Here is a 17,559-nt window from a genome sequence, read left to right on the forward strand (position 1 = left end):
CAAAGTTAATTCCTCAGGCAGGCGCGGGGCGGCCGGCGTTTCCGCAGCGGGAGCGAGGGCAGGAGAAGGTGCAGCCTGCGCCGGCCCGAACTCACAGCCTCTGCCCTCTGCCTCCTGCCTCCCCACAACCACCAACCACACAGCTCAGAAACGCAGCGAACAGCCCGACCAGTCCAGTCGCAATTAGACATGGGTTAATACTGATTCGGTGGCCAGAAGGGAGAGAGAGAAAAAAAAAGTCGTTAAAAAGTCTGCTCTTGTCAAAACAAAACAGATTTTTTCATACTTTTGGTAAAAAGAAAAACATATATTTGAGGTCGATCCAAAATATTTCGTTTGTTTCTTTTGCTTTCATTTTAAAAAATATTTTTATAATCTTTGCTTGTTTTGTTTAAAAGAAAATATTTCAAAACTAAAATTTTGTTCCAAACATTTCAGCATTTCCCATTTAATATTCATCACAGAAAATTACAAATGGGTTTTAGCTTAATCTGTGACCTACAAAGCAGAAGTCTGCAGATCATATTTGCCAGTGACAACTGCCTGATAATGTGATAATAAAATACTGAAATGTTGCCTTAACAAGAAGTTCCAAACATATGATTCTTCTTATTTTTAAATATTGAAGAGCACATCCTGCTATTTTTTCACATATCATTAGAATCATTGAAATCAACAGGACAAAAATGAGTTAAGGCTTTCAAATTGATCTGTTAACTGGCAAACCGCACACTTATTTGCCTGCAAAGAGGCCAGATTTAGCACCCTGAAAACACATGCAAATTCATAATACTCAGCAAAGTTGTATGGCCTTAGAACTCTCCTGTATTTAGATTTAGACCACTGGAGCTGGACTTAATGTAATCAAATATGCTTCCTGTTAGAAAAGTTAAATAATGTAACGAAGAGTTTACCATTTATTTAGTTACTATTATACCCCTCACTGCTTATTGTAGCATTTCTTTCCTTCCAGGTATCTTATAAATAGCCAACTGTTTCTTCAGTAAGGGTGTTTCCATATATCAGAATGTTTTCAAATGTAATTTAGCCAAGGCAATATACCTTTTTTTTTTTGATGTATAAATTTAATAAAATATATGTATGCATATGGGCATATATACACACATACACGCAGAGCAAAATGCTTAACAATGCCATAGCCTGCGGAGTTCAAGTCTGTATAAATGCTCATCGGTTTTGGGGATGTTTGTATAAAAATTAAGTAAACCTCGGAATAAGCTTTAACAGCTGACTTAGTCATTAGAGAAAGTCCCGAGCTACATGCTGAGAAGCCAGATATAAATATGAAACGCTATAGGTTTCCTCTTTTTGCAGTCTTTTGTAGAAGACTAAAATGACACCATCATACACCTAAAAGACTTGACAGGTATTGATTTAAAGCACAATATATCAAGTGGTACTGTAAAAAGGATTTCATGGTCATAAATTTTAATGTCTTCCAATTTTGCACTCTCTCAGTAACTTGTCAATAACAACAATTCCGTTTAAAATATTTGCTTCATTCCTGCATGGCATTACGTCTATTATACACTTATTTGGATACATAATCTGTGACAAAAATCAACTGAGTGCTATAAATCAAATGTTAGATTGCTTTCTGCAAGCTGCTCACAAATGTTTTAACGATACAAAGTGTCGTTTATGACTACAAATATCTTTGTGAAAATAAAACATTATTATAGAAATGTTTTACACCTAAGAAAATCATAGCAAAATACACATTATTAAAAATCAAAATATAGTAAAATAATTATTTTCATTTTTGTTACAGAGAGATTTTCAGGATAATTTCAAATATACTCTACATTTTTCCCAGAAAATTAAACTTTGTAGGATTTTGCGGGAGTTAGTTCTCCACTCTTTAATTTTAGAGTTACTAGTGTAACTGGGGGGAGCATGTCATATTAAAAATAAGAAAAATAAGGAATGTCAGAGTCTTGTTAATAGCAGCATTTGATTAAATTGTCTAAAACACTTTTAACTGGAACTAATGCAAACGCTACTAGCTTAAGAAATTTGTGCCAATACAATTTCTTTCTAATGATGCAGTTCTTAATGAATTTTAAACTTCTAACTGTATTTTAGCCTTTTTTTAATATTTAATATTTAATGAAATGTGAAACTGAAAATTTGGCTGGCCTAAAGATCATAAACAAAAGATTGTTGAACGGGGAATAAAATAAAACCGACCAATTTATGCCTTTTTACTGCAGAAAGGTAGTAACTCTTAGCAGTAACTATTTCCTTGAGCGCTCAGAGCGAGCGGCCTGTGCCGGTGCAGGCAGGACTCGTGTTTGCCCCCCGCGCTGTCGCCGGCCCCCGGTTCAGCTGGGTGAGAGCTGCCCCTTTGGCCACTGGCACGGCGCTCTGCAGAGCCCGCGTGGTTTCCCACCGGTGCCTCTCCGTGGCCACGCGCGCCGGGAGCACGCGAGCGAGCGCGGCGGGGACCCCGGCGCACGGGGCTGCGGGACGGGGCTCGCGGTGACTCGCTTTGCTGCGGGCTGCCAAGAAAACGCACGGATTGCGCGTCCGGAAAAGCGGGAATTAGGGTAGCCGCGCTCGGCCTTGAAGCGCTTCCAAAGCAACGCGCAGATAATTGTGCAGAAATCACACGGGGCTGCTGAACTCCTTTAAAAACGAACTGATTATGGCAAATGCTGCCCTCTCCAACAAATGAGATGATAGGTGTTCTTTTCAATATAGCTAAGTGCAACAACAGATGAAAATGCATTAGGTGGCTATTTACTCACATGGGAAAGTTTGTAGTAAAAAAAAGGCAACATCTCTTTGTATTTCCTCAGTGCATATTTATGCAAGAAAGCTTAGGGAAGTGCTTAATAAAATGCCAAGATCCCTCTGATAACTGTTTCTTATACCTGTAACTAAATAAACCTGGCACCACACCTGCAGCAGCCGGGTAGCACCACAACAAACATGCACAAACCAGCGAGCACTTGCTGCCGCTGAGCTTGCACTGAGGATCTAGGGAATGATCCCCGCATTACTGTTAACCTTTCAGGTCGACAAATCTCTCGCCATCAGATCTCGTGTCCTGAACAGACTTTATTACAGCTTGTTTCTGCGTGGCTGGCGCTGCTATCTATCTATACGGCTAAAATTCAGCGATGCTCTGTGCCGAGTCGGTCCTGACCGCCCCGGCCAAACGGTCACACCTGAAACAACAGAAGGGCGACGCGTGGCTTGAACTGGGAGGGAGGGGGAAGCACTGCGGGTTCTTTCAAGTGATGCTCAAGCAGCTCTGGCTCGAGATATTTTTGTTCTTAAAAAAATCTGGCAAAAGGCTACGTGTGCGTTGTCCAGTTGGGAAAAAAAAAAAGAAAGGAAAAAAAAGTAAAATAATCAGTTAAATAGCAGAAAGTCTATGAGGCATATGAGAGCCTCAAGTGGTTGGAACATTTTGTTTGAACATCTGTTTGTCAATGCATGATTCTGGTGTTATTAATCTTCTTTGTAGGTAAGCAGGTGATTCACCCTAACCAAATTGCTGTTGTCCAGGAACAGTTCTCTCCAAGCCCTGAAAAAATAAAGTGGGCACAAGAACTGATTTCTGCTTTTGAAGAACATCAGCGATTAGGAAAGGTAAATATTTCGTTAATACCACATAGTGGAAAACAAGTTTGAGTAATATTTGAAATTTGGAAAGATCGATGGTGGCTGCATGTGTTTATGTTTTAAGTGTGCTGTAGCTGAGAGTGGTGCTCGTGAAATCTATAGCTGGCTGGAATATAGACTGTGTATTTCTTATAAATATGGCACGGCCCAGGATGTTTTCACATAGACAGATCTTTCTCTCCCCCTGTTTTAACTTGCAATCTCTGTGTACATATGTCTACCTGCCTATCTCTGCAGCATCAGTGAATTAAAACTACTTCTCAATTATGTCGTAGAATCATGGTGATGCTGTCAGATGAAAATATTTGCAATCAAAAGGCAGGTATCCTGGGAGAAGACTCAAACTGCTCGTGCAGGCATCATTTATGGGAAGAGATAAACAGAGGATTAGAAATCCGTGGTTTTCAGAAAATTTCTATATTGGTAAAATACTTCTCTTTCAGGGTTTGTTCCTGGAAACATCCCTGCTAGAGAGCAAACTCACTTTTGAGCAAAACTGTTTGCAGACTCTTAATCATTAAAAATGGGAATGTTTTATGTGCATTTGTACCGATTGCTGGACCTGAAATTTGGATAGAGCAGAAAGCAAATTAACACTAGAATATGATTGTTCCTAATTTAGTGCATCATTGAGTCTCACGTTTCCTGCTCTGTGGGTTTCTGCTATGTAAATATTGCGGTGGTGATGCACAATCTGTCTCTACTTTGTGCCAGTAATACTTAAATTAGGGGTCGCCTGAAGGAAGATTTTATGCTAGTTGCAGCATTGTCAGTTAATTATCTTAAAGGTTATTTGCTGTAATCCAGTTTGCCTCTTTTTGAAAGAAAAAAAAAGTTGCAGCTAAATATGTTTATCTTAGTTACAGCCAAACCCAAGATAGTTAAAAAGCAAAGTCCCGATGTCAGAATGGCTAGAGCAGATAAACAGAAACAGCTTAAGTGTGTTTGTGAAGAATTCAAGTAGGGGAAAAAAAAGCATAGTCTGTAATGAAGTTTGGTATATAAGACGGTGCCTAGATTTTCACTTTCTCCGGTACTATACAAAGGTCTTCTGTGCATTTCTTCGCTTTCCGATAGGTAGTAACACACTAGAATCTGTGCTTCCCGGTTTTCCTGCACTTCTAATACCACAGATGTTTTATATTATAAATTCTAAAAAAGGTCAAAGCAGAAATTGTGCTTTCATCTCAGGATAAAAGTGTTGCAAAGTATTTAGTCTGCCCTTTTCTGTTCTAGGCGGCCATATCCTGTCTACGCTATTTAGGTGTTTCTATTATGTCCGTTACAATGATATTTAGGTGCCATCCCGAGCAGTTATTTCAGGTCACCAGTACTATGTTATATTTCTGCATCTTTTTGTTCCATTGCCCCTTGATCTTTAGGCATAGGTGTCTTCATGAAAGTGATTTAGAGAGAAAATGTGCAACTGCTTTGTACATTATCCCGACTTAAAAAGCTTGGATTTCTTACAAAAGGCATCATTGTAAGCCTGGTGTTAGTGCAAACATGTAGGTAGGTAGATGCAGAATGAAAAGAAGTCCAATGTCAGACCCTGCCAAATACTGTTTATGTTTATCACTTGCCTATCAATTCATCTGAATTTAATCTCAGAAATCTTATTTAAGAAACACTCCTGTTGTTTAAACTACTGATGAGGGGAAGGGACTAAATTTAACTATGGTACTAGTATCACAAAAACCTGAAAGCTGTATTAAATACTGTATTAAACACAGCTTTAATATTTAAGAATTCCGTATTAGGCGGGCATTATTCTTTGGATTTGTTTTGACACTCCTATTTTATCAGCATGGTGCTAGATTTTTTCTGGTATCAGCCCTTTATGATTTTTCTTTCTTGTAATAAGAGCTTTTTAATTAGGTTCTAAGCTTCTGTAGTTATTCACAAATACAGATTTGCTGGATGTTTGTGGCTTGGGATATTTCCCTTAACCCACCAGGTTGCACACCTCATATATTTTTGCATATAGCAGTTTATCAAAAAGAACAGTGTTGGCAGGTTAATCTGTGGTCTTTTGGATCTTGTGTTACTTCAGAGTCGCAAGGCTTCGTAACAAAATCGGAAAAGCAGTTTTCGGTGGTGTGTTTCCGCAGATTTCCTGAGCTTGCGTTTTGGTACTGTAAGTGTGTCGGTAAGAAGAGCTCGGGCAGGCTGATTATTTAGCTTTTTTCCAAAGCAAACACATCTCACTGAGGGAGCCTCCTGCTCTGTGTCCTAGGGACAGGCTAAGATGTGAGTAGTAACTTTCCCCTCTAGAGAAATACCACACTTTTTATAAATCCTTGTGTCCTAATGAACCATGTCTTCTGCTTTCCTTTTCTTTTAATTATATTAAAATGCTCAAGTCTGTATCACCAAAAATCTAGCTGTGATTAACATGGACAAGACTTGCATGTTTTCGCTAAGTTATTAATCAAAGTTGAAAGCCCGGAAAAAAATAAATTTGGGGGATTTGTGTGGCTGTTTATACAGTAGGTAAGTTACCGCTCCCGTGTCTTTGGGATTGTAGATTGTTGTTAACTGACTTAAAAGTTTGATTCCCTTAGTCAACAATATCTTATAATAAAATTCAGTATTAAGATGCTGTAATTTATTACAGATTAAGAGATACATTTATTATAATAATCTCTCTTTGACAGAAAGTGGAATCCGTCTACTTCATCTTGAAAAATAAAATGCTTTCACATAGTAGATCTTGAACCCGAGTACTGAAATGACTAAAAATTACAACTTAGATCCTGTGTCAGTGTTCACACAGAAGCAAATCTGAGATTTTTCTAGCCTAAATTATTTGGGTTTACATTATGGAGATAGTCTTGTTTGGGGTATGTTTTATTTTATATCTGAAACCTAACTGAAAAATATCATTCCTAGAAAATGAATGGTCCTTTTGCATTTGTGAACAATTAATAAACAAATCTTTTTAAAAAACTTAAATATATTATAAAATTACTTACGAAAGCTAAATGCTCTGTCTAAAACATTGAGATGTAAAAATGAAAAATGTTAAAAGCTATTGGTTTTGTGTAATTTTGACATTTTTCCAGTAAAATTGCATTACTAGATGATGTGCTTCTCAAAATTAAATTTAGCATAAAGAAAGCAGGGGTAACTGCTGGGAAGATCTAAACATAAAGTAAATGTCATGGTGTGCTCAAAAATGAAAAAGAAGGGTAATAAACATTATTTTGGTAGTCTAAAACAGCTTTTGCTGTAAATATCTTAGGTATTTGCAATGCATTAAATAGAGAAGTGATCTTATAAATCTAGATCATCTGAGTCCGGGGGCAGAGTTAAAGGGGTAGAGTTAGTGGGAGAAGCTACTAGCTTGTTGCAAGAAAAAAAAAAAACACACTTTTATTAATAAAAGCACAATACTCTTTACAATGTAAGTTAATGTTGTATGAAACATACTGCTCTGTTTCATTATCAATGCATTGGATACATAACTGTAATACCTTTTATATGGTGTAAGGGTTTACATAGGACAGGAAACTAAAGTACTGAGCGTCCAACTTGTAAATACATCACATACAATATCATTATTTTAATAGGATCTTCAGAGATTGTCAGTTTTTAAAATAATATTCAGGGAGAAGGGAAAGCAGCAGGGCAAAGTAAAAGGTTAATTCCACATTTATATCACATACTAATTTGCAAATGCTTTACAAGAACCTGTACATCAAATCGGGGAGCAGGGAGCTAAACACTGCCTTGAAAGTCAAAGGTCAGGTAAGGATTATTAAGAGTTAAGCTAATTCATTCACAAATCCCAGCTCTAAGATCAGTTGAATATTTTCGATTCCAGAGGGCAAAAGAGAAGAAATATCTGTACACACCATATAGGATGTGCCGAGTTCCTGGCAGGCCCTCAGCATATGTTTCTTGTATTATAATCTGTGCATCACGCACCATGTTCTCAGGAGCCTAGGAATAATGTACATGCAGCCAAGCGATTTACCAAACGGTACCGTTTCCTTCATGGACCTTCCTAGGGCTACAAAAATCCTAGGAATGCATTTATTTATACAGCATCTCCCCAACAAAGGGATGGAAATTTCCAGCAGCGGCTCTGTTATAAGAGTCTTTGTTTAGGAAAAGCGAACGCGAGCTACTGTATCTTGGAAACGATGGCGACTTGCGCTTGGGCCGGCTCCAGCTGCCAGCCCGGCCAGCGGAAGATCCGCAGGCGGCCTCCCGGGAAGGCGCTGCGGCCTCACGGGCCGCTCCGGCCTCCGCAGGCGCTGCGGCCTCCACGGGGAGCGCCGGCCGGCCCTCCCACTCGCGCACATCCCGCGGGTGCGAGCAGCTCCTGAGAGCACGCGGGTGAGGACACCCGATCCCGAGGACCCCCCGTGTCAACCCCTCGCGTCGGATCCGGCTGCAGATCCGACAGCTTGTGTGAAGTGGCTGCGTTTCGCCATCTTATTAGGCAACGAGCGCACGCCCCGGTGCGTCTCTCAGCACAAACTGAGGGCGCCGTGGGGATTTAGTGCAGGCCCCTGTTACCTTTAAATGATTATTTTTAAATAATTACCAAGCACTTACTAATAACGTATTTAAATAATAATCTATTTATGCTTATTATTTATTTTTAAAGCGGCCATGTCAAATTTTAACGTGAAAACTGGCAAATAAATATAGAAAGAGCCCACATTAATCACACACTGCGTAATTTATTATCTGAAAAAGGTTTAAAAAATGTGGTTGGCTTCACAGTTGAAGGCTTTTCTTTGCAGAAGACCCATCTCGGGGCGAGTTTCGAGCCCTTACAACGGAGCAGAAGGGGGTGTACTAACTAATTGCTCGCACATACGCGGGTTCCTGCGCTGGCACCACTGATCCTGAGGAAGTTGTGCCAGGTGGGAAGAGCGCAGGACAGGTTTTCCTAACGCAGGGCTGCAAAATAAACTAGGAAACCCAAGCAGAAACTCATCTGCTTGCCAGCTTCCCTCCCGCAGGCATGTGGTGGGTCGGGATTTCCCTTCCTCTGGGATTAAAGACACTTCAAGTGTGGCGCTTGGGCGAGGAGGGACTAGGATGGTGCCTTGATGTTGCCCCTCGGCCCGAGACACTTCACGTCACTCCCGGCAGCTGCGGTGTGGGGCCGAGCGCGGCTTCCCCTACCCAGCACCGGGCAAAAAACGCATGCGGCGCCACCAAGGCAGCTCCCTGCGTTGCAAATCTGTGCTTAAAAAGTACTAACGAGGCCAATGGTGCTCACGAGCCTCGTTACGCTTCCCAAAGGCGGGTCTTACAAAAGATATAATGTTTGAAGCAGATGGCCCCTTTTAGGGCGTACTGAGGGAATTCAGAAAGTCTGCACAGCCAAAATATTGTTTCAGCTAATTTAAGTAGCAGCAGTCTTAGCGCTTCTGCGCTTCTCCATTAGCTGGTGTTTCTACAGACTAGGGGAAAGCTTTGCTGCAAAAGCTGTGTCAACTCAATGGCGAATCTCAGTAAAAAAATGACTGTTTAATCCTGCTCGGCAAATGAATCCAAAAGAAGAAAAATAGAGTACACAGAAATAATGGTGGTCCCACTGCCGTTGATGGTGCGAGCTTCCCTGTTACTACATTTCTCTCCTGTGCTGTATTTTATGGCCACCTTCCCCTCAGCATCAAATACCTTTTGTGTGTTTGGTGGGCATTTGCTTCCAGTTGAAATTTTCTAGGCTATAGTTAACAAACTGCTCCCATGACTGTAAACCTCAAGTTAGTTCTAAGTGGCTTAATTAAGGGCAACTGAGGATACTAAAGTCTTAATATTAGTTACTTTTCATTTTTCCTTATAATAATAGTGATGCTCACAGGGGGAAAAAGGCACGGTTGGATGCAGTGTTTGTCCTGGAAGCTTCTTTTGTGCTGTAAAATAAGGTTTGCTTGGCAGTGGCACCTCCACCAGCTCCACACTCTCCACCACGCTCTCCAGGATTCCCTCAGACCCGGGATGAGAAGCAGGATAGAAGCTAGTTTGGAATATTCCTGATTTCCAGCAGTGTTTTTTTCCTGCTTCTTTAATTTCATTTTCTTCCTACTCTAGAGGAACAGGAAGGCAACAGCCACAATCAAAAGGAAACTAAAGAAAACCTAAGAACACCAGTGAAAACCCTCCCGTCTGCCCTTCACCCAGGGGTCTCAAACAAGTTGTTCTGCCAGTGAGAAACCTTGGTGGTTTGGAGTGGTTTCCAGGACCGATCCCTGGTCCATCCCGATTGTCCTCAGGGGTTCTGAGCCCATTTTGTCAGGCTGTGGGAGGGGAAAACCACCTGTCTGGCTCATGCAGTGGGTTGGGATGGGTAGCGTCAGGCAGAGCAGATGACTCTTCAAGACCCACGTGAAGGAGCTCCTAGGTCTCTGCTCTTCTTTGTCTGCCCCTGCCTCGCTACGGACTTGCAGGGTCACGAAGCCCTTCCCGAGTGCTTTCTGCCAGAGTTCTTACATTGGTGCCAGGGATGTATTTGAGGTAAAAATTAACCTGCATTTCTTGTTGTTGCTTTTTCTCAACCTCCTGCATCATCCCATCTGCTCCAAGAGGGAGAATTCTATCTCCTGCTGCCTAGTTCTGGCAGTTTGAGCTGGTACATCCTCTAACCTAACACCAATTCCAGTAGAACACTGGTAAAAAGACCTACCCCCCCCCCCCACCAAAAGAAACAGTAATTAAAATTTCCTTCATGTAGACAAGATGGCTAGAGAGACTTGCTGATTTTCTCGAGACTTCCCTCTCTTCCATCCCTTAGTTCAATAGATCGGAGGGACCCACTGTGCATATCCTCTTGCCAACAAGAAATTTTAGACAGATCTATTCAGGGACCATTTATTTTCCCTGGGGATTTTTTGTGTATTCACTTATTGTGAATTTCCTTCACATATCTTTCTACAAAAAAAAAAAAAAAAAAAAAAAAAAAAAAAGTGAATGTAAAAGGATTCCTTGTTTGGGAAACGGAAATATGTAACCAGAAAAGCTCTGTTTGCATATCTTGCTATTTGTGGTGTCTTCAGTTTGTTATGTGTGACTAGACTAGTTATTTGACATCTTTCTTACATGCTGCAATGATGTGAAAAAAAAAAAAAGGCTGAGAGTTGTATGTCAGTCTGGTTTGGAGGCTTTCTGGAAATATTTTCTGAGCAGAGCAAGTGGGAGACAGTATCTTGCTACAGCCTGAAAAAAATAAGTTTTGTCATCCCAGAGATCTTTGAATGTCCCGTAGCAGCTCACTGAACTTCACAAGTTCTTCAGCAAAAGCAGGAAACACGACGCAAAGTGATGTCTTTTTGGCTATAACTTGCAGAAGAGAACGTTAATTAGAGCTGTATTCAGCACCGTCACAGCTGCGAGTTTATTTCTTCCTCTAGGCTTCCCCCCAAGCCTGGTTTCGGCCTCCTGTTTCAGGGGAAAGTCCTGGCTCTGCGGCAAGGCTGAATCGCTCCTCCCCCAGGCACAGGCCGCTCATCTTTGCCGGGAGCGGGACTCCGGTCTCTTTTGTTCGGATACCTGGATGTAAAGCCGGGCATTCCTTTTAAGCCCCAAAGCAAAGATTTCCACATTTCCTCCACAGGGGATTGCCTAAAGAATGTGTGTTTTCATTTAATCCGAAGGGAAATTATCTTCCTTAATGCCATGCTTTTTAGGGGGACCCTTTGCGATCTACCTGCTCCCTTTCCTCCTCAGAAGAGCAAATCTGCCTTTCTTCCAGAACACAAGCCCTTTATTTCCCGGTAACAGTTTAACATTATGCAGGATTAGAGATCATGTTCTCAAATCTGGGCAGATTTTAGCGGGTTTACGCCACGTATTTTTGTGGCCTCAGAAAAGGCACAACTAGACTTGGGGGATTTAGAAGTGGGAGATCCACTTAATTAAAATGGGGGAAAAAAAAAAAAGAGGAATATTTCTCCACTAACGCACGCTTCTCGTGCCACTCGGCTTGAGGATGCTTTACTACCGTGGGCCGGAATCTTGCTGTGGATTTTGTATGTCCCGTTAAGAAGCACCGTTAAGGCCACTATCGCCACGGGAGCTAAACCTCGTGGCCGTAGGTCCTACGGGACCGGGCAGAACAAGCCGCCAAACCAGGGGTTTGGCAGCCAGGCTCATCAGTGGTCAGGGCAGCCCAGGAACGGCAACAGCGCTTCCCAAAACACCACAGGGAGCTCTCACAGTCAGCACTCGCGTTGGGAATTGTGCCTATAACCAAACAGGAAATTATAAGATATAGGGCTTACCTGGGATTTCGGGAGTTTATAAACGCTACCCCTTAGGAAAGCTGATCCTCAACCTCAGCACTGACATGAACTATAAATCCAAGGGTCTGGGAGCTGAGGGTCTGCAGTGACACTAGTGAGCTCATTACTGTCACAGATAGAGACACAGATAAACACAGCGCAAACGCCGAGGAAACTGCCACATGTGCTCCCAGGTGAGGGACTATCTCTAATCCTTCCATCTTGTTAGGGAGAAGGGACTAACTTGTCTGATCACTGTCCCACGTGTCCCAGAACAATTATTATTTTACTTTTAATTAACTCCTGCTCTTTAACCCAAGCCACAGCTCAGAGAGAAGTGTGTCGCATAACTACGAGGTGCCTCAAGTGTTCTGCATCCTGATAGTTTTATCCAGCCTGTTTTTCTAATTTACTCTGCATAAATAGTTATACCAAGGACTGTGGGAGTAAAACCCCACATAACATCACATATTGCCTGAGAACTGTCAGGAGGGTTGAGGAAGTTGGCTGTCTGGTTTCTTCTCCTTTCCTGGTCCCCCCAGGAAAACAGATCCTCAGCTGACAGAAAAATCATTGACTCTGAATCCCATCTATTTACTTTCCAAACAGATTAAATGCCTCTCGCCAAGAGAAAAATAGATTCTTTTTGGTGAAATGGTAATACTTATGAAGCTCCTAACTACTCCAAGAATTTTCCCAGAGCAGAAGTCCCTGGACACTCTCTCGTACACACACACATAGAGATGTTCTTAGTGTTCCAGGAACCTCTGTGTCCAAACGTTCACCCCTGGGCTCTGGCATGTCGCAGACCAGCGTTGAGTCTCTTTCTGTGACTTCATACACCTCCTTGCTATAGCTAAAGGAAATCTTTGAGGATGACATCTACATATGTGACCTGACCAAGAACCGCATCCAAGACCCAGGGCAACATGTGGCCAGGGTCATCTTCTAAACTGCCAAAGTTACTTGGTTTTGGTAGTGGCTACATTTCTCCACAAAGAGTCCTAAGGCCCAGATATAAGCACTGCCAAGCAGATGTCTTAGGAAATGTGGTTCTCTCAGTCACTTGGTAATGTATTCCAATAGTTATTCCTAATGCTTAGCTTGACCACTTTTCCATGTGCCTATTTCTTTGGCTCGTGACCTGTGAAAATGGCTCTTCTCTGTCACCTCCGCACGATCACTCCCTTTGTCTGTAGGCTGCATCTTTGTACCATTTGGGGCTAACGGTGCTCAATTCTTTTTCTTCCAAGTCTATTATTTTTTGGTTCCTTCTGAGAAAGAAAAAAAAAAGAAAAAAGAGAGCAGCCTTCTATCATTTTAATTAAAAAAAAAAATCAGCAGCCTCCTATCATTTTAATTCTCTTCCAGCTGTTTTCTGGATTTGCCAAAAGCTCTCTCCAATGCCTTCTCAAAGCACTTCAGGGCTTAGCAAAATTCGAAGTGGAGCTGTTGAGACCTGTCTCACCACGGCCTGCCTTGCGCATTAATAGCTCGTGGAGATTTTGCAGTGCTGTATTATTTTAACAGAGCATTAAACGGGACATTATGAATTTATTGCGCTCCAATATGGCATGGCGCCTGGGGGATGCCCCATGTCGCGGCACTGGTCGTTCATCATTCAGCCTGGAGAGGGTGGCCTCACGCAGAAGGTGGAGACTGTGGGCACGTCCAGAAACGCAGCATAGAGAAGAAGAGCTAGGTGGGCCTGCCGCTTTATTTCTGCGTGCTCTCCCCGAGCTTTCCATGAAGGAAATACAGATATATCGAGTCCTTCCTGGAGTGTCAGTCATCTGCGAAGGCCTCTAGCTGCCCTGCAGAATTACCCAAATGGGAAATGTTGCCCATTCTTCTTTCTTCCTGGTTTTTACCCTTGGTCTTCCCCGATAGTCCTCCCGACGGAGGCACACATCCGAGCAAAGTTAAAGGTTGTGCAGATACAAAGTCCTCTTCTGCACTGCGCTGCCTTCACAGATGCTCATTTTAGGTGAGCCAAAGAGCTCTTGGAGCTTCCATGCCCTGCAGGCTGCTGCTACGCACAAAAGTCACTGCAGTTCTCACACCACCTTCGTGGTACTCGCTGGATTGCTGCCTTAAAATCTGCCTTGGGTAAGGAAAGCAGGATGGGTGCTGGATTGCCTAAAATAGACATAGTGGTTTGGGCCCATAAATCCATCCATTCCACAAAACCCTGCATGACAGCAACCGCCATCGTGCCATCCAAGTCACACTCTGCACATCACCAGCCACGACTGTGCTCACCCATCACAGCGGCTGCTCCATTTCCCTCCATGGGACTTCAGCCCATGGCTCCCGAGGGCTATTTGCCACGATCCAGTCACCTGGAGGCAGGAACCAACGTGAAAAGGCTCCCGCTGAATCATTGATAGCGACAGTGCCATGAGTGGCAACCAAAACAAGCCGCACAAGTAACCCAAGCCCCAGCCTAGCAGCACTCTCTCAAAGTCACTCCAATTCACACCACAAGCTTCCCTAAGAACCAGCTTTGGATCCAACAGTTTAACGACTGGAAGTCTAAGTACAGGCTGGAAATGTGAGATTATTAAGAGAATTAGCCAAAAAGAAAATTTAGCTCTATGACTAAATTAATCACCAGGTTAACAATCTCAAAGAAAATGGTGTTTATGGAAAGTCTTGTTTTCTTTATATTAGCATGAAAGAAAATCAAAGGAATGTTAAAGGCAAATTTCATCTAACAGAACTGGAAAAGAGGGCATGGGGACAAAGCTGTAATTACTGGCATTTCCTATCTGTTGAAACCTGGGGGTGGAAAGAGTGGCAGTGAATAGAGTATGTTCAACAGCATCAAAATAGGTTTCTTTTCCTGGACTTTAGCTCAACGCTGCAAATTAGCAGGGAGAAAGGAAGCCTGAGTGAACAGGCAGAGAAGCCAACTTGTTCATGTTACTCCTGACTGTTCGAAAATCTTTTTCTTTTTTTCCTTCAAGAATTCAAACCGAAATCAATGGAACTTACAGATGCTTTCTAACAAGGCACATCCTGCATATCCGGAGCGGTTCGGCTTTCACACATGCAGCTACTGTTACCCTGGTCTCCCTTTAAAAACTGACAACATGTTATTTTAATGAACAATTTAAGGTCTTCATTAAAAGACCTGCTGTTTAACTAACTTCGGCTATCCAGAAAGATGTTTTGGCCCCCATTCTTCCTGCTGAACTGTATAAAGTCAGCAGAGGGGACAGGACTGAGAGAGCCAGGACACAACGGGCACCGCTAGCACCCGTTACTGGGAGTACCGGGACTCCTAGTGCAACCGTTTCACGCACCTAGCAAGGGGTGATTCCAGCTCTTACCCTGTCTCTGCTCATTACCCTTATCCTCTCTGCAAATTTCTCTTTTAAACAATAGGCATTATTTGACTGAATGCTTCCAAAGAAATAGCCACAATTAAAAGATGTTTTCCTTACAATGAAAGTATGAATCAGGCACCAACCAAATCCTTCAGACCACTACATAGACCCAGATTTTTCTGAAGAATTTATTTAGCCCCTGATTTTCACAACAACTTAATATATGTAACAGTGTGAGGTTGCATTGTCTGTAAATGTTTACAAGTGAAAATGGCTGAGATATTGCAAAGATAAAAACATTATTATTGTTGTTATTATTATTATTACTTATGTAGGGCTGATTGGTTGCTCTGTTAACAAGAAGTTCAATTTGAAGCATTTATCATTGCGTACCTGTCAGTCCCATTTTTCTCCCAAGGCTGCCTAAGCTATCACAAGCTGCAGGATGAAATCCTCCTTAGGAGTTTTAAATATTAGGCTATAATACAGCATGTGTGATACAGTAATATTCTGTTGCATTAATTTACTGTTTAAAGTGGATTTTTGTGTTAGTTGGCATAAAATGTGATTTAGTATTTAATTAATGCTGCTTCAGTCAAGCTAAATATGCCACCGGAGCAGCACCGTTCATAAAAATATTTGCAAATGGTTTATATTTTCGCTTTACTTATAAGATTCCTCTATTTAATTGTTCTCAATCCTTACAAGAAAAACAGAAATGAACAAACAAAAATAAATGAACTGCTCATTCTACTCTGCATCCGTCTTCCTGCATCCACTGCAGCAGGACATGAAAAGGGAGCTGTGCTTCACAGGGACACCCCGCACAATGCTGCCGCAGCGCCTTCAATTCTGAATTCTTCACGGGAAGAAAATGAATCTTTGTTTCTTCAAGAACGTGCCAAAGTGCAGACATAATTAGAAATAAGATTTTTGTTTGTGTGATTGCTGAACTTTGGAATATCTTAAAAAATCTATTCGTTCAACACAAAGGTAGATTAAAGTATCCAAAGCAACAAGTCAGGTGTGGCTCTACGTAATACATAATGTTTCTTCTATTTAAGACTTAACTGCAACCTACAGTTAACTGTTTTACACTTGTCACCACGGTACCACCACACAGCCCTTTGAAAGAGTGACTCCTAAAATGCGCCTGCCTCTGAGACCACGACTGCTGTGCCACGCTGGCCAGTTCTGCAGTAATTCTGGGAAATTCGGACGGCGTTAACCGGCCGTCATTGTCAGCAGGCACTTCTGTGCCACCCACGTAGCTCACCCTGAGCTGCTTGCCCAGCCCGGCACCCACGGCCTGGCCATGCTGCCGCCTGCGAGGTGGCACCCAGCAGGGCTAGGCCGGGCAGGCTACACACAGGGCTCTTCCCCTCCCTCTCTCTCGTTTTGCTTCTTCTTACAAGCACTAAAATCCCACTGCGTTTTTTTTATTTAATTTACTGTATTTGCCTCACATTGGTTGGTTTGTCTTGTTCTAAAACTTGTTCAGTATTCGAGCGGGATCTAACCATTTCCTGCTTTGCGGATGTGTTTAAAAAAGAGAAAAAAAAAAAAAAGGCAAATGACAATTTCCAACAGCCTTCTGAGGAAGTTTATATTCTCTCTTTTCCAGGGAGCCTTTACTTTCCATGGAAGCATGATAGACATGCCATTACTGAAGCAGGCACAGAACATTGTTACGCTTGCCACAGCCATCAAGAAAAAATGATCTGGTAAATGAAGCTCTCACCATGTGGCCACAGTAGCTGTTTTAAGAGATGACTATACTTGTGGGAGAGGGGAGAAAAAAATTAAATACATCAGGCTTAAACAGAAATCCATTTACATTTTGCAGATCTGTCATAATTACTTGCCAGAATTGCTAATTACTAAAACTATTTGAGGTTGAAACCACAGCTCACTCCTGTACTCATGGCCCACGGCCTCACGGCCTGTAATAAAATCACGTCACTGACTTCGCATTAACTACTATACATGCAGGATTATGACTCCTCTTTAAGAGTAAGAGCAAAATATGTGAGCTCTGTTAAAATCACAACCTAAAATGCGGTCAAATCACTTCTGGCTTTATCTGTGCTTTTTCCCGCTCTCATGTGGAAGCACCACCAGAAAGGGCAAAGTCTTGAATAATTATCGACAAGCTTAAATAACTGTGATGAAAATCATTACCCCATGTGGACCCCTCTTCCTCGCTCCCCCCTTTCTGTAGATGTGCAACAGCCATTAAAAATATTGCTCCAACAATGTGAGACTCTTGACTTTTCCTTAAGTGGTTGCTATTCAGGCCATTTCCTCCTGGAAACGTGGAGCCGGGG

At 42.1% G+C, this 17,559-nt stretch overlaps 1 long non-coding RNA gene across 1 annotated transcript; it reads left to right on the forward strand.

Moving 5' to 3' along the window:
* The first annotated feature begins 3,495 nt into the window (after positions 1–3,495).
* On the forward strand, positions 3,496–16,998 carry LOC148590564 (uncharacterized). The gene is made up of 2 exons (XR_015914289.1): positions 3,496–3,621; positions 16,857–16,998. It is a non-coding gene; the product is annotated as an uncharacterized LOC148590564 (long non-coding RNA).
* Positions 16,999–17,559: the final 561 nt, after the last annotated feature.

Source organism: Tinamus guttatus, unplaced genomic scaffold (assembly GCF_059628265.1).
Source record: "Tinamus guttatus ecotype Peru unplaced genomic scaffold, ASM5962826v1 Tinamus_guttatus_pri_ptg001250l, whole genome shotgun sequence".
NCBI classification, from domain to species: domain Eukaryota; kingdom Metazoa; phylum Chordata; class Aves; order Tinamiformes; family Tinamidae; genus Tinamus; species Tinamus guttatus.